Genomic DNA, 26,236 nt, shown 5'->3' with positions numbered 1-26,236 from the left:
GCAGAGTGTGTGGGTCGCTCGGCAGTGTGTGTTTGTGGGCTGCTCGGCAGTGTGTGTGGGTCGCTCGGCCGTGTGTGTGGGTCGCTCGGCAGTGTGTGTGTGTGTGTGTGTGTGTGTGTGTGTGTGTGTGGGTCGCTCGGCAGTGTGTGTCACCATGAGGCGGGGGTCTACAGTGGAGTTGATTTTTTGAGGGAAGACGTCACCAAAAGGGGCGGGGCCTCCTCAGTGCTGAGCTGTGGGCGGGAAGCAGCAGTGCCCGGGCCCTGTGCAGAGCGGACGGATCCTGACCCTGAGGTGGAGAATATTCAGCTTTTGGTGATTAGTTATAAATCTGGGGTCTTACACTGTATTTTAGGGGCAGAAATAAGTGTCTCCTGTCAGTGCTGGGGGCTGCAGGTCGTGTGTGTTTAACAGGGAATGTACTGAAGCTGCAGCACGGTGCTGTGGAAATTTCCATAAAGAAGAGGGGGGGAGAGGGTTACACAGGGCAGGGGGCGACGCTGCATGGGGAGAGGGGCTTGCAGGGGGAGAGGCTGCGTGTTGGGGGGGGGGTTGTTTGTAGGGGGAGAGGCTGCATGTTGGGGGGGTTTGCAAGGGGAGAGGCTGCATGTTGGGGGGTTTGCAGGGGGAGAGGCTGCATGTTGGGGGGGTTTGCAGGGGGAGAGGCTGCATGTTGGGGGGGGTTTGCAGGGGGAGAGGCTGCATGTTGGGGGGGTTGGCAGAGGGAGAGGCTGCACGTTGGGGGGGTTTGCAGGGGGAGAGGCTGCACGTTGGGGGGGTTGGCAGAGGGAGAGGCTGCACGTTGGGGGGGGTTGGCAGAGGGAGAGGCTGCACGTTGGGGGGGTTGGCAGAGGGAGAGGCTGCACGTTGGGGGGGGTTGGCAGAGGGAGAGGCTGCACGTTGGGGGGGGTTGGCAGAGGGAGAGGCTGCACGTTGGGGGGGGTTGGCAGAGGGAGAGGCTGCACGTTGGGGGGGGTTGGCAGAGGGAGAGGCTGCATGTTGGGGGGGGTTGGCAGGGGGAGAGGCTGCACGTTAGGGGGGCTCGCAGGGGGCCGTGCTGCACGTTGGGGAAGTATTTTTAGCCAAAGACGAGAACAACATAATTTGCAGCAACTCAAAACTGTAGTACATACCGTAGATGGGGATCCATAAGGTCCGTGTTAAAACAGGTGCAAGCCACATGTACCGGTATGGTCGTCCGTGTGGTACCGGTAAAAAATGCATGATACTGAAATGAATGGTTGGTTTTTAATGTGTAAAGCCTGAAACATTATAGAGAGATATAGAAAGATAAATAGAACAGATATACATGTAGTTAGCTTGACCAGCTGTTTTACACCATTTTTATTTAAAAAAAAAAAAAGACGTGGGGTCCCCCCCAAACTTTCATGTCCAGCACAGGAACAGCAGCAGGTGGAGGCTGCATCCCTCAGCTGTCTGCTGTAAATTGGCTGGTTATAAAAAAAATAGAGGGGATCCCACGTTTATATTTTAAATTTTTAGATTTAAAAAAACTACGTGGGGTCCCCTCCATTTTATTAAAAACTAGCCATGGTACAGCAGACAACTGGGAGATGATGTCATTAGGGTGGAAAGGGCCATGGTTATCAGCAAATAGTCTTATCTGTCAGATATAACGAAAACATAAAAAGCCAAATAGAAAAAAACACTTAGAGCAAATATAAGCTTAATACCATAACTCAAATAGAGCAACCACTTCAATTAAATATAACCTGGTGGTCAGAAACAGTAAGGCGGGCTTTGCACGTTGCGACATCGCAAGCCGATGCTGCGATGTCGCACGCGATAGTCCCCGCCCCCGTCGCAGGTACAATATCTTGTGAAAGCTGGCGTAGCGAAAATTATCGCTACGCCGGCTTCACATGCACTCATCTGCCCTGCGACCGTCGCTCTGGCCGGCGATCCGCCTACTTATTAAGGGGGCGGGTCGTGCGGCGTCACTGCAACGTCACACGGCAGGCGGCCAATAGGGGCGGAGATGAGCGGGATGTAAACATCCCGCCCACCTCCTTCCTTCCGCATATCCTACGGAGGCCGCAGTGACGCCGGTAGGAGATGTTCCTCGCTCCTGCGGCTTCACACACAGCGATGTGTGCTGCCGCAGGAGCGAGGAACAACATCGGACCGTCGCGTCAGCGTAATTATGGATTACGCCGACGCTGCACCGATGATACGATTACGACGCTTTTGCGCTCATTAATCGTATCATCTAGGCTTTACACACTACGATGTCGCATACGATGTCGCATGCGATGCCGGATGTGCGTCACTTTCAATTTGACCCCACCGACATCGCACCTGCGATGTCGTAGTGTGCAAAGCCCGCCTAAGGCCCATCAAGAGATGGGGAAAAGAGTACGTTGGTAACAATCTCTGCCTAATAATAAAGGGAGGTGCAAGGAGACCTGGCCTGACGCGTGTCGCTAGTTCAGCTTGATCAGGGGCGGTGGGTGTGACACGGTGAGAGATATTAGCATCATATTTTATATCTCGATTTTTCATTCGCCTAGATACTAAACACAACGTATCTAGCATGCTTTTATTGGCCAATATCCATTTGTTGCGATACCAGCGATCTCCTAGCAAAGCCAAACGGTGCGCTGGATTCAGTGCTCCGTGGGGACTCTGGCAATATGCTTTTCATATTTCTACGGATTCCGCTCTTTTTCAAAAGGGCGGATTGTGACGGAAGGAGAACAACGCAAGTGTGAAAGTACCCTTACCAAGAGCACTATAGTTAGGAATGAACTTCCTATAGTACCCTGCTGTACCCAAGAAGGATATTACTTGCTTCTTTGACTTGGGGGTAGGCCAGGAGGTGATGGCATCAATACTCACCTCTGTACATCCAGGTGACCCGGGCACAGATCCTATGCCAGTAGAGGGCGCCCTCCTCCTGCTGCATGAAGAGGTCAGAGTGAGAACGAGGAAGAATGGCGGGGAGGATGCTGGTGTAGGGGTTCAGGCCCTCATTAAAAATAGTAAAAAAAAAAAAATGAATAACATAACACGCACACTTGTAATTCCCATATTTTTGCATTAATAGAAGTAGATAATTGTGAGGTAAATCCGGAGATATGACGATAAATCATGATATTCAAGTATGTCAGGAAGCCCTCTCCTGGTGTCACCCCCCCTTTCCTTCACACAACTGGTTTAGCAACAAATCCCATGGCCATCTCCTGTGATATGGAGATGAGGTGGTGTGGGAACAATGGACACAGGATGACTCCCTGCCGTCACCCTGTAACAAGAGTTGTATCTCATTAGCAAGGCTATGGAAATAGCCAGACAGAACGACTCCAGTAAAAAATGGTTCATATCTCGCAAGCCATATTTCCGATAAATATGTCAACCATAAAAATGGTGTCTCCGCATGCGGACGATGCCGGCACACCCTTTTTATGGGAGCAGGACATTGGGAAATGCCCCAGGCGTGATATCAGCCAATGGGGAACTGGCAGGCAGGTCATGAGTCCCCTCGTTCTGTAGCTAAATTCATAACTGTCACAATGAGAGCATTGGCGTCCGCCTACGACGCTCCCAGGCAAAGTTATGGCCATATTCCATGTTGTGGATTTTGTCCATAACTCCAGCCAGGGGTGGAGCAGTGCTCCCTCTGAGGTCACGAAGGTAGGAGGGGACCTGGATTTGCCCAGGTTGATAACCCTACTTCGGCCATTTTCCAGTGTTCTTTCGCTGGGGGTCACGTGTGAGAAACATCTGTGGGAGTTCCTGGAAACCTGGTCTACAGCGCCCCCCTGTGGCCAGACGCACAAGGTAACTGATTGAATTTGCATACCTGTTTGTAAACCATGCTTTATCTGTAACTGTACTCTGACATATGTATATTCTGTAGATTCCCTATTGTATATATTGTAGTTTCTAGTGTGCTTTAGGCTGATTAAATTATATAATTAATCTTGGGCTGTTCTGCTATCTCGATCTTGAATCCCACGTCTGTGTGTTCGGCTAATAGTTACCGTGAAGCGGTTGGTGGCAGCGAGTTGTGCCAAGGATTATTGTGGGGAGGCCAGTGAGATTCGGGGAGATTTTATATATTCCGCCCGCGGAGGTCGGGGGAATATATACCCTACTCTCACCGGGGACCCTTCAATAATCGGCATAAGTAGTATAGCGGCCTCCTTGCTTATTGTCGGGCAATTCCATAATTGGCCTGACTATAAGAGGGGCGCTAGAGAGCGCGTCACGTGCTCTGTCTGTCGGTCGGGAGGTATAAAGGAGGGGTGACCCCCACTTGTTACCCCCCGATTGTGACGTACTGGTAGCCAGCGCGGGGGATTTCTGAGTGACCCCCCCCGGTGGTTCGTGACATATTGGTGGCAAGCGGTGGGATCGAGATAATAGTGTGTGTGAGTGTGAGACCCATACTCCCAGACACTAAAGACTGCCTGCAGCAGCTGTGGCTGCTGGGGTCTTCAGACTAGCTCAACACTAGAGTGTCAGAGTGCAGATACTGTAAGGTGTGTGGAGGCATCAGGTGTCAGTTCTGTGTCAGTGACCAAAGTCTGCAAGAATGGCTGAGAGCACTAGGAGCAAAGCCAAAGGAATGGCCGATGCTCAGGCCAGAGACGATGAGGAGGTTGTCCACGAGCCCTCCAAGAGCCCGACGCCAGAGAACAGCTCTGCAGAGGACATCGCACAACCTGGCACTGCTGGACAAAATGAGGAGGAGCTCGCCCAAGGGTCCTCAACGAGCCAGATGCCAGCCCTCCGCTCTGCAATGGACAGTGAATCACCAGGCTCCGCAGCGGGCCGCAGATCACCACGTGCCATTCCACCGAGCCTGGAGGCTCGGATAGCCTTCTTCAAATGGCTATGGCCCTTCTCCAGGCTGGAGACCAGGAGGGCTACAAGGAACTCCTGGCAGAGCGCAGGGCAGAGCGGCAGGCAGCGCGTGATGCTGAGGCTGCGGAGCGGCAAGCAGCGCGTGAAGAGCGCCAGGCAGAGCGTGAGGCTGCGGAGCGACAGGCAGACCGTGACTACCAGCTGCATCTAGCCAAGCTCCAGCCCTCATCAGCCACACGTGACCTTCAAGACACCAAACTTCCAAAGGTCCGTGTTGAGGACTTCCCAGTGCTGGAGAAGGATGGAGACTTGGACTCTTTCTTGACTGCTTTTGAACGGACTTGCCTGCAGCACCATCTGGACAAGGACCAGTGGGCCAAATACCTGACCCCCCGTTTAAGGGGTAAGGCCCTGGATATCCTTGGGGACTTGCCTGCTGAGGCAGATCAGGGCTACGACACCATCAAGCGGGCCCTGATCCAACAGTACAACCTCACTCCGGAGTCCTACCGCAAGAAGTTCCGGACCCTGCAGAAGGGACCAAAGGACTCCTGGGCTGACCACCGGCGGGCACTTGCCCGAGCTGCCGACCACTGGACCCAAGGCCTGCAGCTTTCCACCGGACCAGAGATCCTGGACTTGGTCATCACGGAGCAACTCTTGTGGAACTGCCCTGAGGATCTCCGCCAGTTCATCCGAGACCAGAAGCCAAAGGGGTCCACGGCTACAGCTGCCCTTGCCGATGACTACACCAACAACCGGGCCCCTGAGGCCAGGAGAGCGGCCACCAGCAGCACCTGGAGAGGGGGTAAGATGAATTCTGCGACTGCCCCACCTGCCCCTAGACTGCAGGGGTGTCCCCCTCAACTCCCCTCTCCAGGCCCGTGGCGGAACCAAGACGGTGCCACCAGTGCAACCTACCTGGACACTTCAAGGCCATGTGCCCTCAGCGTCCCAAGGCCCCGGCTCCGTCCCCGTCCCAAGGGCCGCCCAAGGTGTATTGTGTAGGTGGGGGTGGTGGTAGGTCCCTGGACAGCTTCCAACCTGTCACCGTCGGCCGGTCTGTGACCATAGGACTGCGAGACAGCGCCTCGGAGGTGACTCTGGTGCGGCCTGAGATGGTGTCCCCCCAAGACTTGATCCCTGGAAAAACCCTCGCTGTCTCCGGGATTGGAGGCACTGACCCGGCGCTGCCTGTTGCTGACATTTATGTGGACTGGGGCGCAGGGCGGGGGGTGAGGGAGGTGGGGGGTAACTGATCGGATCCCTGCAAACGTGCTACTTGGGACAGATTTGGGGCAGATAACCTCCCAGTTTGGGCCCCCCCCAAGGGCTGAACCTTCAGCCAGTACTGACATGACTCCTGACAATGTTAATGTGTTATCTATGAATGATGTAAGGGAGGAGGGAGTGAACTCTGATATTTCTGCTTGCACAGACACCATAGACACACACGCAGCTGCAGCTGTGACAGGAGGGGAGGGGGTCAGAGAAAGGTGTGACAATGCCTCTACAAGTAACCAGCCTGTGAGCTGGGATCTGTTGCCCTCTGCAGGGATAAGCAGAGAGCAGGGTGCTGCAGGGGGAGGACCAGTGTGTGGGGTGGGGGCTACCACAGCAAATGTGGGGTCCCCAGAGATTTCACAGCGGGGTTCTGTTGCTGCAGGAGGGGAACAGGCAGGTGAGATTGGGGCCGGTCCAGGAGCGGAAGTGCTCCCAGGTAAGATCTCGGTGCATGGTTCCCCCACAACCGGGGTGTCAGGAAGCCAGGTAGGTCTGCCTGAACCGGCGACTTGGTCAGGAACGGAGGAGGAGCAGGCACGACCCACGGTCGCAGCGGCTGTGGCCGCTGTCACCCGCAGTGGGAGTGCTGGAAGCCAAGGGGCCTCCCGGAGGTCCGATAGCTCTTCCCCTTCTGACCAAGTGGCAGCCGAGTCAGGCGGAGGCCAGGACACAGGTCCCGGGGTACTGACCGAAGATGTGACAGTCTCGTCGATTCTGGCCACATCTAGTCAGGGGTTTCAGGCAGCGTTAGAAGCTGACGACAGCCTGGAAGCTCTTAAGGAGCAGGCGGCCCAGCCTCCCTCGGACTCGGACCCGGAGCGAGTGGTCTGGGACCAAGGACGGCTGTACCGGGCCACGGTCCAGCAGGGTTCACCGGAGGCGTGGCCCAGGGACCGACAGTTGGTGGTACCCTATCCGTTCCGGACGGAGTTGTTGCGGATCGCACATGAGATTCCGATGGCCGGACACCTAGGGATCGCTAAGACCAAGGCCAGGTTAAACCAGCATTTCTACTGGCCAAAAATGGGGGCCGATGTGGCTGCCTACTGCGTTCGTGTGAAACCTGTCAGAGAGTGGGGAAGGCGGGGCCACACCCCAAAGCCCCACTAGTATCTCTGCCAATCATCGATGAGCCTTTCAGGAGGGTGGCTGTGGATCTGGTCGGCCCGCTGGCCATCCCCAGCAGCTCCGGGAAACGCTTCATACTGACGGTAGTGGACTATGCCACCCGGTACCCAGAAGCAGTGGCCTTGTCGTCCATTCGGGCTGACAAGGTGGCCACCGCATTGCTGGAGATTTTCTCCCGAGTGGGTTTTCCCCCAGGAAATGCTCACTGACCGGGGGACCCAATTCATGTCCCAGCTGATGGAGGCCCTCTGTAAGCAGGTCCAGGTGCGACATCTGGTGGCCAGCCCGTACCATCCACAGACTAATGGCCTGTGCGAGCGGTTCAATGGCACCTTAAAGCAGATGCTTAAGATGTTGGTCGACTCCCATGGGCGTGACTGGGAGCGGTATCTCCCACACCTGTTATTTGCTTACCGGGAGGTTCCACAGGCCTCAACAGGATTCTCACCGTTTGAGCTCCTGTACGGGCGACGTGTGCGGGGCCCCCTGGCTCTGGTGAAAGAGGCTTGGGAAGGGGATTTGGCCACCCCTGGAGTGTCGGTTATCGAGTATGTCATGCGCTTCCGGGACAAAATGCAGGCCTTGACGCAACTGGTACACGACAATATGGCTCAAGCCCAGGCCGATCAGAAGCGTTGGTACGACCAGAACGCTTGTGAGAGGACCTACCAAGTGGGGTCAAAAGGTGTGGGTACTGGTCCCCGTACCACAGGACAAGCTTCAGGCAGCCTGGAAGGCCCATACCTCGTGTACCAGCAGCTCAACCCTGTAACGTACCTGGTCACCCTGGACCCTGCCCGTGGAAGGCGGAAGCCCGTCCATGTGAACATGATGAAGGCACATCATGAGCGGGAGGCATGTGCGCTCCCCGTGTGCAACCTGCCCGAGGAGGTAGAAGCGGAAACCCTCTTGGATATGCTAGCCCAGGTCAGGGCAGGCGGATCCATTGAGGATGTGGAGGTTGGCCACCAGCTCTTGGAGGACCAACGGTCCCCAGCTGTGGGCCACCCTCCTCCCCTTCCGGGGGTTGTTTACCAACCAGCCCGGAAGGACTGACTTGGCTGTCCATCACGTGGACACTGGGGATCATCCCCCGATCCGGCGTTCAGCATATCGGGTCTCCCTGGAGGTGCAGCAACACATGCGCCAGGAGATTGACGAGATGCTGAAGCTGGGGGGTGATCCAGGCATCCAACAGCGCTTGGGCCTCGCCTGTAGTCCTCGTCCCTAAGAAGGACCGAACCACTCGGTTCTGCGTGGACTACAGGGGGCTCAATGCTGTCACGGTCGCCGATGCGTACCCAATGCCACGCATCGATGACCTGCTCGATCAGTTGGCCGAGGCTCAGTACCTGACCATCATGGACCTGAGCCGGGGATATTGGCAGATCCCCCTGACTCGCAAGGCCAGGGAACGCTCTGCCTTTATTACCCCATTTGGACTGTACGAGTCCACGGTGATGCCATTCGGGATGAGGAATGCCCCTGCCACTTTCCAGCGGATGGTCAACACCCTGCTCAAGGGACTTGAAGGGTACGCGGCCGCGTACCTGGATGACATTGCCGTCTTCAGTCCCACCTGGGAAGATCACCTAGAGCATCTAGCACAGGTGCTCAGGCGGGTCCACCGGGCAGGTTTGACCATCAAGCCGGGCAAGTGTCAGCTGGCCATGAGCGAGGTCCAGTACCTCGGTCACCGGGTAGGTGGGAGAACACTGAAGCCCGAGCCTGAGAAAGTGGAAGCCATCGCATCCTGGCCCACCCCCAGGACCAAGAAGCAGGTGATGTCCTTCTTGGGGACCGCTGGGTACTATAGGAGGTTTGTTCCATGCTATAGTAGCCTGGCAAAGCCCTTGACGGACCTCACCAAGAAGAAGCTGCCCTCTGCAGTCGATTGGACAATGGACTGCGAGACAGCCTTCCGGGCCCTAAAGGACGCCCTGTCCAGCCCGCCCGTGCTACAGGCAGCCGACTTCACGCGGCCGTTTGTAGTACAGACCGACGCCAGTGACTTCGGCCTCGGTGCGGTGCTCAGCCAGGTGGACTCTGCGAGCCAAGAGCACCCAGTCTTGTACCTGAGCAGGAAGCTGTTACCAAGGGAAGTTGCCTATTCCACGATGGAGAAGGAGTGCCTGGCCATAGTGTGGGCCCTGCAGCGTCTGCAACCCTATCTATACGGGCGCCACTTCATCGTGGAGACGGACCACAATCCCCTCAGCTGGTTGCACACCGTCTCTGGGACGAATGGGCGATTGTTGCGATGGAGCCTTGCGCTCCAGCAATACAACTTCACCATTCGCCACAAAAGGGGCCGTGACCACGGTAACGCAGACGGGCTGTCCCGACAAGGAGAGGTCGCGGACGGGCGCACGGGGGAACACCGGAGTGTGCTGCCCCCTAGCGCCCTCAAAAGGGGGGAGGTGTGAGGTAAATCCGGAGATATGACGATAAATCATGATATTCAAGTATGTCAGGAAGCCCTCTCCTGGTGTCACCCCCCCTTTCCTTCACACAACTGGTTTAGCAACAAATCCCATGGCCATCTCCTGTGATATGGAGATATGGAGATGAGGTGGTGTGGGAACAATGGACACAGGATGACTCCCTGCCGTCACCCTGTAACAAGAGTTGTATCTCATTAGCAAGGCTATGGAAATAGCCAGACAGAACGACTCCAGTAAAAAATGGTTCATATCTCGCAAGCCATATTTCCGATAAATATGGCAACCATAAAAATGGTGTCTCCGCATGCGGACGATGCCGGCACACCCTTTTTATGGGAGCAGGACATTGGGAAATGCCCCAGGCGTGATATCAGCCAATGGGGAACTGGCAGGCAGGTCATGAGTCCCCTCGTTCTGTAGCTAAATTCATAACTGTCACAATGAGAGCATTGGCGTCCGCCTACGACGCTCCCAGGCAAAGTTATGGCCATATTCCATGTTGTGGATTTTGTCCATAACTCCAGCCAGGGGTGGAGCAGTGCTCCCTCTGAGGTCACGAAGGTAGGAGGGGACCTGGATTTGCCCAGGTTAATAACCCTACTTCGGCCATTTTCCAGTGTTCTTTCGCTGGGGGTCACGTGTGAGAAACATCTGTGGGAGTTCCTGGAAACCTGGTCTACAGCGCCCCCCTGTGGCCAGACGCACAAGGTAACTGATTGAATTTGCATACCTGTTTGTAAACCATGCTTTATCTGTAACTGTACTCTGACATATGTATATTCTGTAGATTCCCTATTGTATATATTGTAGTTTCTAGTGTGCTTTAGGCTGATTAAATTATATAATTAATCTTGGGCTGTTCTGCTATCTCGATCTTGAATCCCACGTCTGTGTGTTCGGCTAATAGTTACCGTGAAGCGGTTGGTGGCAGCGAGTTGTGCCAAGGATTATTGTGGGGAGGCCAGTGAGATTCGGGGAGATTTTATATATTCCGCCCGCGGAGGTCGGGGGAATATATACCCTACTCTCACCGGGGACCCTTCAATAATCGGCATAAGTAGTATAGCGGCCTCCTTGCTTATTGTCGGGCAATTCCATAATTGGCCTGACTATAAGAGGGGCGCTAGAGAGCGCGTCACGTGCTCTGTCTGTCGGTCGGGAGGTATAAAGGAGGGGTGACCCCCACTTGTTACCCCCCGATTGTGACGTACTGGTAGCCAGCGCGGGGGATTTCTGAGTGACCCCCCCCGGTGGTTCGTGACAATAATTATTTCGGATTATCAGATGATTGTAAAGGAAAGCAGGAGAGGATTGCAGTTGTATTAATCTCAGATGTAGCTTTACAGCAGTCATGGCGAACCTTTCACAGGCCGAGTGCCCAAACTGTAGCCCTAAACCCATTTTTTTTTCCGAAGTGCCAACCAATCGTGTTATGTAATCTTAACCTTTACAGTCTTCTCCTCAGCAGGGGGCATCATGCTCATGCTTACCACACATTGAAGCTGAGCCCCTGCCCTCTCCAGACACCGCAGTTGGATTGATCTTTCTGGAAAAAATTGCAGCATATTAGACAGATTTTAGCATCGAATGCAATCAGATTTCACCCTGAAATTCACATCTACATTTCAAAGTCTGATCATCCTGAAATCCCCATAAAGACGTACGACTTGCTCCCCTCCCCCTTCATTGTGTAGTTATGTCCCCCTTCCTGGCCTCTTCCTGGTAAACATGTCCCCCATCCTGACATATATTTCCTACATTCTGGTATATTTGTCCCCATCATGGTAATTGTACCCAATTCTGGTAAATGTACCAATCCTGTAAATGTACCCATCCTGGTAAATGTACCGCATCCTGGTAAATGTATCCCATCATTGTAAATGTATCCCATCATTGTAAATGTATCCCATCCTGGCATGTTCCCCATCCTGATAAATGTCACCCTTCCTGCTAAATGTTCCCCATCCTGGCATTTTTCCTCATCCTGGCATGTTCATGTACCCCCATCCTTTCATGTTTCCCCCCATCCTGGTAAATGTATCCCCCATCCTGGTAAATGTACCCCTTCCTGCTAAATGTATCCCATCCTGGCATGTTTCCCCCCCTTAATTGCATGTTTCCCCCATCCTTGCAGCCATGTTTCCCCCATCCTTGCAGCCATGTTTCCCCCCCATCCTTGCAGCCATGTTTCCCCCCCATCCTTGCAGCCATGTTTCCCCCCCATCCTTGCAGCCATGTTTTCCCCCCCATCCTTGCAGCCATGTTTTCCCCCCATCCTTGCAGCCATGTTTTCCCCCCCATCCTTGCAGCCATGTTTCCCCCCCCCCCATCCTTGCAGCCATGTTTCCCCCCCATCCTTGCAGCCATGTTTCCCCCCCCATCCTTGCAGCCATGTTTCCCCCCCATCCTTGCAGCCATGTCCCCCCCCCATGCCATGTTCCCCCCATCCTTGCAGCATGTTTCCCCCCCATCCTTGCAGCCATGTTTCCCCCCCATCCTTGCAGCCATGTTTCCCCCCATCCTTGCAGCCATGTTTCCCCCCCATCCTTGCAGCCATGTTTCCCCCATCCTTGCACGTTTCCTCCATCCTTGCAGCTATGTTTGCCCCGGGCTCTGTTTGTTTGCCCCGGGCTCTGTTTGTTTGCCCCGGGCTCTGTTTGTTTGCCCGGGCTCTGTTTGTTTGCCCCGGGCTCTGTTTGTTTGCCCCGGGCTCTGTTTGTTTGCCCCGGCTCTGTTTGTTTGCCCCGGGCTCTGTTTGATTGTTTGCCCCGGGCTCTGTTTGATTGTTTGCCCCGGCTCTGTTTGATTGTTTGCCCCGGGCTCTGTTTGATTGTTTGCCCGGGCTCTGTTTGATTGTTTGCCCCGGGCTCTGTTTGATTGTTTGCCCCGGGCTCTGTTTGATTGTTTGCCCCGTGCTGGCATTGTCCCCCACACCTTGGCACAGCCGCACACAGCTTTTAAAAATAAAAAAAACCCCCTCACCTTCCAGCACTCGCTCCACCGTTCCCGCGCGGCCACAAGACGTCGACGCCGCATACTGACGCTCCTCCGTCTCCTACGCAACAGACCTGCAGCCTGGGAGAGGAGGAGTGTCAGAGCGAGGAGAAATGTCTCCTCTGCTCAATACAACTTTGAACTGCTGGCGCGATCACATCAGCAGTGCAAAGTGGCTCAGTGTGGCGACAGCGCGCGTGCCAGCAAAAAGGGCTCTGCGTGCCCAGTCCTGGCACGCGTGCCATAAGTTCGCCATCACTGCTTTAGAGTATGTGAGCATAACATCCGGCAGATGCCAGCTGTGATACACAGCCGACACCTTTCTGTAAGGCTGGGGTCACACAAGTGAATGCTCTCTCATGCAAGAGAATCAGATCACAGGTGAGGAGAAGATGGAGAACAGTTCTCAGTGTCGGGGTAAACCTGAAAGCACTCGGATAACAGTAGAGTGCAGTCCGATGTTTTACACGCTCCTATATACTACCAATGGGTGCGCGCCGTCCGATATACACTGCAATTTTTTTTTCTCATTCTGATTTGGCATTTGAAAAAAAAAGCGCTGGTCGGCGCTGCCCTATAGATAACACTGGAGTGAGCGCTATCCAATAAACCATCAGACAGCCCTCGTCCATGTTATCTATATATATAATTGTCTGTCTCCAAAATGACGTCATTACAGTGACAACTGTCGCATTGGCCGCTCGGCCCGGTCCCACTCCCCGCACGCATTAACGGCCCAGCCCTGCACACGTTGGCCCACTTCCTCCCACACGTGTTGGCCCGCTCGGCCCCTCCCACCCGCACAAGTTGGCCCGCTCGGCCCCTCTCCCCCGCAAACGTTAAGCACCTATACACCACCCCCAGGGCTATTCCACCTATTAGACTCCTCTCCCACCAGGACCTAGTCCTCCTATTAGACTCCTCTCCCCCCAGGACTGGTCCTCCTATTAGACTCCTCTCTCCCCAGGACTAGTCCTCCTATTAGACTCCTCTCTCCCCAGGACTAGTCCTCCTATTAGGACTCCTCTCTCCCCAGGACTAGTCCTCCTATTAGACTCCTCTCCCTCCAGGACTACTCTTTCAACACACACACACACACACACACACACTGCACAAAACATACCTCCCCCCAAAACACACACATGCACCCCATACACACACACCCACACAAACCTCTCAACACACACGCACCCCACACACACACCCACACAAACCGTTCAACACACACAGCACCAGACACAGCGCTCCACAAACAATGTAACACACACAATGCAACACACAAACAACACTGCTCTCACCCCCCCCAGACAACACCCAGAACATTTACAGCGCCCTACACAAACACTTGGCAACTACACACAACAACCTCTATATATATATATATATATATATATATATATATATATATAAACAAAAATCATACATTAACTGCATAATAATTGTAGAATACCGGATGCGTTAGAATCGGGCCATTTTCTAGTACACTCATATGAGCGAACCCTAAGAGCGGCGGCCGGAGCGCACGCTAATTGCTGCTGTTTAAGCATTAAAAAAACTGTACGTTTATTCCCTGCAGCAGTATTAATATAGTGCAATCATTATATCAATGCTGAGGGGAGAAAGTCGTGAAAAGAGCTACTGAGCATCCACAAAACCACCGGTCACTACAGGGCTTTATTACTGAAGGAAATTTACCTCCTGGGCTAGCGGCTATGTCCTGAGATAGTCTGTACAATCAGCGAGCGCTCATCAGCTGCAGCCTTCACAACTCCACTCTCTGAAGGCTACATAAGAGGCTTTTATATGTAAAGAGAACCAACCTCCAGGATTTTCCTAGATAAACTAAAGCCAGTGCTATACTGGCGCTATCATGCTAATTCTATACATACCTTTAGTTGTGAGATCGGATGTATAGTTTCTGAAATACAGGCAAGTGAAGTCTGTGAAATGCACTGTTATTTGATTGATAGGAGCCACAGAATATCTAATAGGTGGGTCGGGTTTTGCTACTTATTCCCACCCCTGTCTGTCTTCCCTCCCCGCCCCTGTTATTTATGCTAATTACAGTATATCACAAATTTACTACATCTCTTCACTAAGCTTGCATCTGAGTTGGTGTCTGTGCATAACACTTATCTCCGGCAGCATCTTTGTGAAGACAGTGTGACATCATCTTATTGTTTTGTGGCCTGTGCAAGGGTGGCGCATGCGCTCCTGTGGTCACAACAAAGGCAGAGGATGCGAGGGCGCATGACACCCTTGCATAGGCCACAAAACAATGAGAGAGAGACATAAAAGAAGAGAAACAGTAGGCAAGAGAGAGAGACTGGAGGCAAGAGAGAGAGACTGGAGGCAAGAGAGAGAGAGACTGGAGGCAAGAGAGAGAGAGACTGGAGGCAAGAGAGAGAGAGACTGGAGCAAGAGAGAGAGAGACTGGAGGCAAGAGAGAGAGAGACTGGAGGCAAGAGAGAGAGAGACTGGAGGCAAGAGAGAGAGAGACTGGAGGCAAGAGAGAGAGAGACTGGAGGCAAGAGAGAGAGAGACTGGAGGCAAGAGAGAGAGAGACTGGAGGCAAGAGAGAGAGAGACTGGAAGACTGGAGGCAAGAGAGAGAGAGACTGGAGGCAAGAGAGAGAGAGACTGGAGGCAAGAGAGAGAGAGACTGGAGGCAAGAGAGAGAGAGACTGGAGGCAAGAGAGAGAGAGAGACTGGAGGCAAGAGAGAGAGAGAGACTGGAGGCAAGAGAGAGAGAGAGACTGGAGGCAAGAGAGAGAGAGAGACTGGAGGCAAGAGAGAGAGAGAGACTGGAGGCAAGAGAGAGAGAGAGACTGGAGGCAGAGAGAGAGAGAGACTGGAGGCAAGAGAGAGAGAGAGACTGGAGGCAAGAGAGAGAGAGAGACTTGGAGGGCAAGAGAGAGAGAGAGACTGGAGGCAAGAGAGAGAGAGAGACTGGAGGCAAGAGAGAGAGAGAGACTGGAGGCAAGAGAGAGAGAGAGACTGGAGGCAAGAGAGAGAGAGAGAGACTGGAGGCAAGAGAGAGAGAGAGACTGGAGGCAAGAGAGAGAGAGAGACTGGAGGCAAGAGAGAGAGAGACTGGAGGCAAGAGAGAGAGAGACTGGAGGCAAGAGAGAGAGAGAGACTGGAGGCAAGAGAGAGAGAGACTGGAGGCAAGAGAGAGAGAGAGACTGGAGGCAAGAGAGAGAGAGAGACTGGAGGCAAGAGAGAGAGAGACTGGAGGCAAGAGAGAGAGAGAGACTGGAGGCAAGAGAGAGAGAGAGAGACTGGAGGCAAGAGAGAGAGAGAGAGAGAGACTGGAGGCAAGAGAGAGAGAGAGACTGGAGGCAAGAGAGAGAGAGACTGGAGGCAAGAGAGAGAGAGAGAGACTGGAGGCAAGAGAGAGAGAGACTGGAGGCAGAGAGAGAGAGAGACTGGAGGCAAGAGAGAGAGAGAGAGAGACTGGAGGCAAGAGAGAGAGAGAGAGACTGGAGGCAAGAGAGAGAGAGAGAGACTGGAGGCAAGAGAGAGAGAGACTGGAGGCAAGAGAGAGAGAGAGAGACTGGAGGCAAGAGAGACTGGAGGCAAGAGAGAGAGAGAGACTGGAGGCAAGAGAGAGAGAGAGACTGGAGGCAAGAGAGAGAGAGAGACTGGAGGCAAGAGAGAGAGAGAGACTGGAGGCAAGAGAGAGAGAGAGACTGGAGCAAGTGAGAGACAGGAGTGACAAAAGGCAGGAGATAAGAGAGACAGGAGACGAGAGACAAAATTAAAGAGCAAGAGACAGGAGGTAAAAGGTAAATTTCTAATGCAGGTGAGTATATGGTCAATAATATTACATAAACACAATGCACAATTTTGTGTGATCAGCAGTTTCCAAACAATGCACAATTGCCCCTTTACGACATGGGGGTAATAGGAGACTACAGACCCTCCCTACAGGTCTGAACAGAGAGATTAATTGTCCTGTGTGATATCTTTACCAATTGACACTCTATACCAGGGGTGGGGAACCATTTTACTGCCGGGGGCCATTTGGCAATTTCTACCAACCTTCGGGGGCCGCACCAAATTATCAATGTGAAAATAACCCTGCAATATTTGGTCAAACAATTAATTAACTCACCCGTAAAGTGGTGTCTGGAGCTGCTTCTCTTTGGTGCCGGTGTGATGTTTGATGATACAAATCACGTTGCTTCTGACAACTGCTTTTCCAGGTTTGTCTCTGTCTGTAGCGCAGTCAACTCTTTATATATACATCACAGGAGACGTTGGAGGCACATACATCACTGGAGGGGCTGGGGGCATATACATCACATTGGAGACTCTGGGACAGACGTGTACACAGCAGATAGGAGACGCTGGGACTACTGCATATACATCACAGGAGACACTGGGGGCACATATATGCCCCCTGTGATGTAAATGCCCCCAGCCCCTACTGTAATGTAAATACCCCCAACCCCTCCTGTGTTATGAATGTCCCCAGTGTCTCCTGTGATGTGTATGCCCCCAGCACTTCCTATGATGTATATTCCCCCAGCATCTCCAATGTGATGTATAAGTCACAGGAGATGCTGGGGCATACACATCACAGGAGACGCTGGAGGCAAACACAACACAAGAGGGCTTGGGGGGGCGTACACAACGCAAGAGGGGCTGGGGGGTGTACACAACGCAAGAGGGGCTGGAGGGCATACACATCGCAAGAGGGGCTGGGGGCACAGACATCACAAGAGGGGCTGGGGGCATACACATCGCAAGAGGGGCTGGGGGCACAGATATCACAAGAGGGGCTGGGGGCACAGACATCACAAGAGGGGCTGGGGGCACAGACATCACAAGAGGGGCTGGGGGCACAGACATCACAAGAGGGGCTGGGGGCACAGACATCACAAGAGGGGCTGGGGGCACAGACATCACAAGAGGGGCTGGGGGCACAGACATCACAAGAGGGGCTGGGGGCACAGACATCACAAGAGGGGCTGGGGGCACAGACATCACAAGAGGGGCTGGGGGCACAGACATCACAAGAGGGGCTGGGGGCACAGACATCACAAGAGGGGCTGGGGGCACAGACATCACTGGGGGGGCAGAGAGAGACCTCACTGGGGGGGGCAGAGACATCACTGGAGGGGCAGGGTAGCGCATACATCACTGGAGGGTCTGGGGGTGCACACATCACAAGAGGGGCACAAACATCATTATCACTGGGGGGGCAGAGCACAGGCATGACTGGGGGAACACAACACTGGGGGTGATACACATCATTGGGAGGGCACACGGCACAGGGCGGGCTGCACACAGCACTTGCAGAGCCCTGACATCATTAGGGGGACACAAACCTGGGGTAATACACAGCATGAGTGGGGGCGGGGGGACACAGCACTGAGCGTAGCACACAACTCTGGGGGGGTGGTACACAGAACTGTAAGGCCCCAAAGCACTGGACGGGGCACAGAGGGCAGGACTGCAGGCGCCGGGCACACAGTAGCATCAGTGCAGGAGCCGGGCACACAGCAGCGTCAGTGCAGGAGCCGGGCACACAGCAGCGTCAGTGCAGGAGCCGGGCACACAGCGGGGTGAGTGCAGGCGCCGGGCACATTGCAGCGGGAGTACAGGCGCCGGGCACGCAGCGGCGTCAGTGCAGGAGCTGGGCACATAGCAGCGGGAGTGCAGGAGGCGGGCACACCACTCCGGAGAGCAGAGGGGCGGGCACACACACACACCGCTGAGCACGCTGACACTGGACAGCGGCGCATGTGGTGATTTAAAGGGCCGGCAGCCTACAGAACCACAGCGGCGTACCCATCACTGCAGCCCGCGGGAATCTGCCCGGGGGCTGCATAAAAGGTTATCGTGGGCCGCATGTGGCACGCGGGCCGGAGGTTCCCCACCCCTGCTCTATACGATACTATTTACTCGATTTGCATTCCTCCACTTCCCCCCCACCCCGATCCCTATCTTTCCCTTGCCCCAGGTTTAATATAGTTATTTGAGCCTTTTCGTCGCTTTATAGGTTTTGCTGCATTTTTTTTGTATCATTTCTCATTTCTTTTCTTTCCAATTTTCTCTTTCCTAATTTTTGTTATCTCCACTCTCTTTTCAGTACATATCTGCTCTTATATATATTTGTTCTTTATATTGTCCCTCTTATTCCTTACTTCAGCTATCTTTATTGTACAGATATTGCCCCACTTCCGTCCTGTTGCTCCTCCTTTCTTGGCCGCACTTCCTGTGGTATTCCTTATACACATTCCATGCCCCACTTCCTGCTGCTCCAGCTTTGTTCCAGTTAGCGCCCTTTTACACCCCTCCCCCAGCCTCATGGTGACACACACTGCGGAGGAGCAGCACACACACACTGCCATTCCTCTGAGGTAAGGGCATGATATTTGTGCTATTTGGGACATGTGGTTTTTCTCCGTACCCGTCACTTATTGCAGTCTTTATATACTGATGGTCTCTTTCTGTCTTTACTTTTTGCTTGTTCTATTTCACATGCTAGCCTATATATATATATATATATATATATATATATATATATATATATATATATATATATATATATATATATATACAGTATATAAACCTGCGTGTGTCTGTGTGGAATCCTGCCTATATATATGCATCTGTATATAAGCCAGGATATATGCCTGCAGTTAATATCTCCCATAGGATGTATAATCGCCAGTCTTTGTGTATCGTATCTGATGTATACAGCAGAATATAGTATGGTACTGGGTATATATAGTATATAATGTGGAGATGTGTGTGTATATAGTGCAGAGATGTTTATATAGTGCAGAGATGTTTATATGGTTTGGTCCTGTGTATATATTGCGCAATCCACGCTACAGTATATACACTGGCACATCTCCACACTATGTAGCATACACACCGCCGCTCCACAGTATATAGTGTTGAGCAGTGTATAAAATGGCTTGCAGCATATATTTTGGAGCTGAGCATACGTGTCCTGTCTTATATACATGGTGCAACTCTGAGTATCTGCATAATATATATAAATGTATATATATATAACTAGCTGTACTACCCGGCTTCGCCCGGGTTAATAACTGCTGTTAACAAAATAGAATGTATTAACAAAAATGTATTCTGCACACAAAAACCACAAAACAAATAGATAGAAATGTAATTCTAATGTCTGTCTCCCCCTCTGTATATATCTCTTTCTCTCTCTCTCTATCTTTGTCTGTCTCTTTCCCTGTCTTTGTCTGTCTGTCTCAATCTCTTTCCCGGTCTCTTTTTTCCCCCGCTCTCTCTTTTTGCCCCGCTCTCTCTTTTTGCCCCGCTCTCTCTTTTTTGCCCCGCTCTCTCTTTTTGCCCCGCTCTCTCTTTTTGCCCCGCTCTCTCTTTTTGCCCCGCTCTCTCTTTTTGCCCCGCTCTCTCTTTTTGCCCCGCTCTCTCTTTTTGCCCCGCTCTCTCTTTTTGCCCCGCTCTCTCTTTTTGCCCCGCTCTCTCTTTTTGCCCCGCTCTCTCTTTTTGCCCCGCTCTCTCTTTTTGCCCCGCTCTCTCTTTTTGCCCCGCTCTCTCTTTTTGCCCCGCTCTCTCTTTTTGCCCCGCTCTCTCTTTTTGCCCCGCTCTCTCTTTTTGCCCCGCTCTCTCTTTTTGCCCCGCTCTCTCTTTTTGCCCCGCTCTCTCTTTTTGCCCCGCTCTCTCTTTTTGCCCCGCTCTCTCTTTTTGCCCCGCTCTCTCTTTTTGCCCCGCTCTCTCTTTTTGCCCCGCTCTCTCTTTTTGCCCCGCTCTCTCTTTTTGCCCCGCTCTCTCTTTTTGCCCCGCTCTCTCTTTTTGCCCCGCTCTCTCTTTTTGCCCCGCTCTCTCTTTTTGCCCCGCTCTCTCTTTTTGCCCCGCTCTCTCTTTTTGCCCCGCTCTCTCTTTTTGCCCCGCTCTCTCTTTTTGCCCCGCTCTCTCTTTTTGCCCCGCTCTCTCTTTTTGCCCCGCTCTCTCTTTTTGCCCCGCTCTCTCTTTTTGCCCCGCTCTCTCTTTTTGCCCCGCGCTCTCTTTTTGCCCCGCTCTCTCTTTTTGCCCCGCGCTCTCTTTTTGCCCCGCTCTCTCTTTTTGCCCCGCTCTCTCTTTTTGCCCCGCTCTCTCTTTTTGCCCCGCTCTCTCTTTTTGCCCCGCTCTCTCTTTTTGCCCCGCTCTCTCTTTTTGCCCCGCTCTCTCTTTTTGCCCCGCTCTCTCTTTTTGCCCCGCTCTCTCTTTTTGCCCCGCTCTCTCTTTTTGCCCCGCTCTCTCTTTTTGCCCCGCTCTCTCTTTTTGCCCCGCTCTCTCTTTTTGCCCCGCTCTCTCTTTTTGCCCCGCTCTCTCTTTTTGCCCCGCTCTCTCTTTTTGCCCCGCTCTCTCTTTTTGCCCCGCTCTCTCTTTTTGCCCCGCTCTCTCTTTTTTGCCCCGCTCTCTCTTTTTTGCCCCGCTCTCTCTTTTTTGCCCCGCTCTCTCTTTTTTGCCCCGCTCTCTCTTTTTTGCCCCGCTCTCTCTTTTTTGCCCCGCTCTCTCTTTTTTGCCCCGCTCTGTCTCTTTTTTGCCCCGCTCTGTCTCTTTTTTGCCCCGCTCTGTCTCTTTTTTGCCCCGCTCTGTCTCTTTTTTTTCCGCCGCTCTGTCTCTTTTTTTTTCCGCCGCTCTGTCTCTTTTTTTTTCCGCCGCTCTGTCTCTTTCCCTCACTTTCCCTGTCAGTCTGTCTTTGTCTGTGTCTCTCTTTGTGTCTGTCTCTTTTCCTGTCTGTGTCTGTCTCGTTCCCTGGCTGCATTGTGACACGCCAACATTCTATTTAAGGGCGTGGCTGCGCATTCTTATGAAATTCTGTTTGCACTGTGGCTCCCAGCTCCATTCGCTTTAATGGAGGCAGGTTTTTTGGTGAATACCTGTAAAGAACGGGGTTAAAATTTCCCCTCAAAACATAGCCTATGACACTCTCGGGGTCCAGACGTGTGAGTGTGCAAAATTTTGTGGCTGTAGCTGCCACGGTGCAGATGCCAATCCTGGACATACATACACACATTCAACTTAATATATTAGATGTGTATGTATGTATATATATATATGTGTGTGTGTGTGTGTGTGTATATACCCTGTTTTTCCAAAAATAAGACCTCCCCCAAAAATAAGCCCTAGCAGGGATTTTCAGCATTTTCAGAGCAAGGCTTAAATATAAGCCCTCCCCCGAAAAATAAGGCCTAGTTGCACGTCAATAATGAATTGTCCGTGCAGCTAAAAAAGTTAAAGATACTGCAGGATACTTCATTATAGACCGCAGATACCCCGCAATCATACTTACCAGACGCCGAGTGGGAGGACCTGCAGTGGATCATACACCCACACACATCCGATTTCACACAAAAACATCAGATCACACTCACCACATCCAGGGACACCGATTTCTTCTCGCTGGCAGAATCCTGAGAGGCTGCAGTGGAGTGCAAGGACCTGCCGCAATGCTAGCTTACAGGACCTGTGGAACAAGTAAAATATATCTTTGTACCGTGTTAGCCAGTAGAGATAAAAAAATTGTTTAAAAGAACAGAGAGTCCTCAGTGGTTGATACCTTTTAATGGCTAACTGAAAAGATGGTAATAATTGCAAGCTTTCGAGACTACTCAGGTCTCTTCATCAGGCATGGTATGATGGTATGATGATACCATGCCTGATGAAGAGACCTGAGTAGTCTCGAAAGCTTGCAATTATTACCATCTTTTCAGTTAGCCATTAGGACCTGTGGACACATGACTTCCTTCCATCATTTCCTGCGGCCGGAAGCATTGTGCAACACTGGATGTGATGAGTGTGTGTGTGTGATCTGCTGTGTGTGAGTGTGTCAGCCGGAAGCAGGGGAGGACGGCATGCAACACCCCCTGGAGATCACAGGGAGGACTTGGGAGCCACGCATATGTCCAGGTCTGGTAAGTATGAGTCTCCTGGGTGTCTGCTTTTTTGGGGGGTAAGCTTACCCTCAACCTTTTTCTCCAAGAATAGGACCTCCTCCAAAAATAAGCCCTAGTGCTTTTTTAGGGGGCAGAAAAAGTATAAGACAGTGTCTTATTTTTGGAAAAACACAGTATATGTATGTATGTGTACGTGTATGTATGTGTGTGTGTGTGTGTGTGTGTGTATATATATATATATATATATCATATAATCTGAATGTGTGTATGTGTTTGTGTATGTCCGGGATTGGCATCTGCACCGTCGCAGCTACTGCCACAAAATTTTGCACATTCACACTTCTGGACCCCGAGAGCGTCATAGGTTATGTTTTAAGGGGAAAATTTAACCCCGCGCTTTACAGTTATTCGCCAAAAAACCTGCCTCCATTAAAGCGAATGGAGCTGGGAGCCACAGTGCAGACAGAACTTAAGAAGATGCGCAGCTATGCCCTAATATGGAATGTTGGCGTGTCACAATGCAGCCAGGGAAAGAGGCAGACACAGACAGGGAAAGACCAAAAATGTACAAGGGAAAATATGGCACTGCATTACTGCAAAAGAGAGATATTTAGTTTATGTTTTGGCCAATGCATGTAAGCCCGGACACCAACGGCAAGGTATATCTCTATAATCCGGGAACCTAACTTAAATGCCGCTATCTGGGTTAAAATCATCCGTATCTGGGCAAAATGCCACTATTTGGACTATAAACCTCCATGTATGGGCAGCTAGGCTCCTGCTATAATGGTTATGAACACAGCCAGGTCTTAGGGCGGAGTGCCCAGTCAGAAAAAGACTCACTAGAAATATTAAAAAACTGACCCGCACATCCAACAAATGTGAACAGGTGCTAACTGAAAAAACATAGTAACTATAAATGCATACAGTCGCACACTGAAAAGTGGCTTTTTGCCCAGATACGGATGATTTTAACCCAGATAGCGGCATTTAAGTTAGGTTCCCGGATTACAGAGAGATACCTTGCCGTTGGTGTCCGGGCTTAATGCATTGGCCAAAACATAAACTAAATATCTCTCTTTTGCAGTAATGCAGTGCCATATTTTCCCTTGTACATTTTTGGCTTTTTCAGTGTGCGACTGTATGCATTTATAGTTACTATGTTTTTTCAGTTAGCACCTGTTCACATTTGTTGGATGTGCGGGTCAGTTTTTTGATATTTTTACAGACAGGGAAAGAGGCAGACACAGACACAGGGAAAGAGGCAGACACAGACACAGGGAAAGAGGCAGACACAGGGAAAGAGGCAGACACAGGGAAAGAGGCAGACACAGGGAAAGAGGCAGACACAGGGAAAGAGGCAGACACAGGGAAAGAGGCAGACACAGGGAAAGAGGCAGACACAGGGAAAGATAGGCAGACACAGGGAAAGATAGGCAGACACAGGGAAAGATAGGCAGACACAGGGAAAGATAGGCAGACACAGGGAAAGATAGGCAGACACAGGGAAAGATAGGCAGACACAGGGAAAGATAGGCAGACACAGGGAAAGATAGGCAGACACAGGGAAAGATAGGCAGACACAGGGAAAGATAGGCAGACACAGGGAAAGATAGGCAGACACAGGGAAAGATAGGCAGACACAGGGAAAGATAGGCAGACACAGGGAAAGATAGGCAGACACAGGGAAAGATAGGCAGACACAGGGAAAGATAGGCAGACACAGGGAAAGATAGGCAGACACAGGGAAAGATAGGCAGACACAGGGAAAGATAGGCAGACACAGGGAAAGATAGGCAGACACAGGGAAAGATAGGCAGACACAGGGAAAGATAGGCAGACACAGGGAAAGATAGGCAGACACAGGGAAAGATAGGCAGACACAGGGAAAGATAGGCAGACACAGGGAAAGATAGGCAGACACAGGGAAAGATAGGCAGACACAGGGAAAGATAGGCAGACACAGGGAAAGATAGGCAGACACAGGGAAAGATAGGCAGACACAGACACAGGGAAAGAGGCAATAACGAATAACGTTTGGAACACCATTCTAAGTCTGAACTGGGTGCAAAAAACCTAAAAAAACATCACTATGGGGAGATAAGGTATGCACACCAGTGACTATGTAAGGGGAATACATGGAATAGCAGAAACTGCTGTGTGAATACTGACTTGAAAAATCCAATAGCTATATGAAGAGTGAAAATGTGAAAAATGGAATCTGCATTACTGCCATGAACATATGAATCAAGAGAAATTTAGCTACTGTGATGTTTTTTTAGGTTTTTTGCACCCAGTTCAGACTTAGAATGGTGTTCCAAACGTTATTCGTTATTGTTAGTAGTTTTTCGTTTGTGAACCCTCCCCACCACACCTATTGCCAATCCATATAATACGCATAAATAGCCTGGGTCTCAGCTTCCCATACACGGTAAGTTTTTTAACTGCATGAGAGGACACACACAAGCTAGGGACCCCAACGTAGAGAAATACTTTGGCGTAGTGTTGGGGCTCTATTGCATTGATCAATTCAGTAGCTAAATTTCTCTTGATTCATATGTTCATGGCAGTAATGCAGATTCCATTTTTCACATTTTCACTCTTCATATAGCTATTGGATTTTTCAAGTCAGTATTCACACAGCAGTTTCTGCTATTCCATGTATTCCCCTTACATAGTCACTGGTGTGCATACCTTATCTCCCCATAGTGATGTTTTTTAGGTTTTTTTGCACCCAGTTCAGACTTAGAATGGTGTTCCAAACGTTATTCGTTATTGTTAGTAGTTTTTCGTTTGTGAACCCTCCCCACCACACCTATTGCCAATCCATATAATACGCATAAATAGCCTGGGTCTCAGCTTCCCATACACGGTAAGTTTTTTAACTGCATGAGAGGACACACACAAGCTAGGGACCCCAACGTAGAGAAATACTTTGGCGTAGTGTTGGGGCTCTATTGCATTGATCAATTCAGTAGCTAAATTTCTCTTGATTCATATGTTCATGGCAGTAATGCAGATTCCATTTTTCACATTTTCACTCTTCATATAGCTATTGGATTTTTCAAGTCAGTATTCACACAGCAGTTTCTGCTATTCCATGTATTCCCCTTACATAGTCACTGGTGTGCATACCTTATCTCCCCACAGGGAAAGAGGCAGACACAGACACAGGGAAAGAGGCAGACACAGACACAGGGAAAGATAGACAGACGGAGAAAGAGACAGACAGACGGAGAAAGAGACAGACAGACGGAGAAAGAGACAGACAGACGGAGAAAGAGACAGACAGACGGAGAAAGAGACAGACAGACGGAGAAAGAGACAGACAGACGGAGAAAGAGACAGACGGAGAAAGAGACAGACAGACGGAGAAAGAGACAGACAGACGGAGAAAGAGACAGACAGACGGAGAAAGAGACAGACAGACGGAGAAAGAGACAGACAGACGGAGAAAGAGACAGACAGACGGAGAAAGAGACAGACAGACGGAGAAAGAGACAGACAGACGGAGAAAGAGACAGACAGACGGAGAAAGAGACAGACAGACGGAGAAAGAGACAGACAGACGGAGAAAGAGACAGACAGACGGAGAAAGAGACAGACAGACGGAGAAAGAGACAGACACAGGGAAAGAGGCAGACACAGACACAGGGAAAGAGGCAGA

General features: G+C 51.5%; 1 protein-coding gene across 4 annotated transcripts in view; it reads left to right on the top strand.

Moving 5' to 3' along the window:
- Positions 1-214: 214 nt before the first annotated feature.
- Positions 215-26,236, top strand: part of LOC142245443 (uncharacterized) — a 94,788-nt gene continuing 68,766 nt past the window's right edge. Inside the window, exon 1 of one of the 4 annotated variants that reach the window (XM_075318147.1) lies at positions 215-294. The gene's annotated coding sequence lies outside the window, so the exon portion shown is untranslated. Of the gene's footprint in view, positions 316-26,236 lie in introns of all 4 variants that reach the window. The other 3 variants (XM_075318152.1, XM_075318148.1, XM_075318149.1) reach the window with 3 other exon arrangements.

This window comes from Anomaloglossus baeobatrachus, chromosome 7 (genome assembly GCF_048569485.1).
Source record: "Anomaloglossus baeobatrachus isolate aAnoBae1 chromosome 7, aAnoBae1.hap1, whole genome shotgun sequence".
Lineage (NCBI taxonomy): Eukaryota > Metazoa > Chordata > Amphibia > Anura > Aromobatidae > Anomaloglossus > Anomaloglossus baeobatrachus.
The sequence above is the reverse complement of the archived record's forward strand: the minus strand, read 5'-3'. Positions and strand labels throughout refer to the sequence as shown.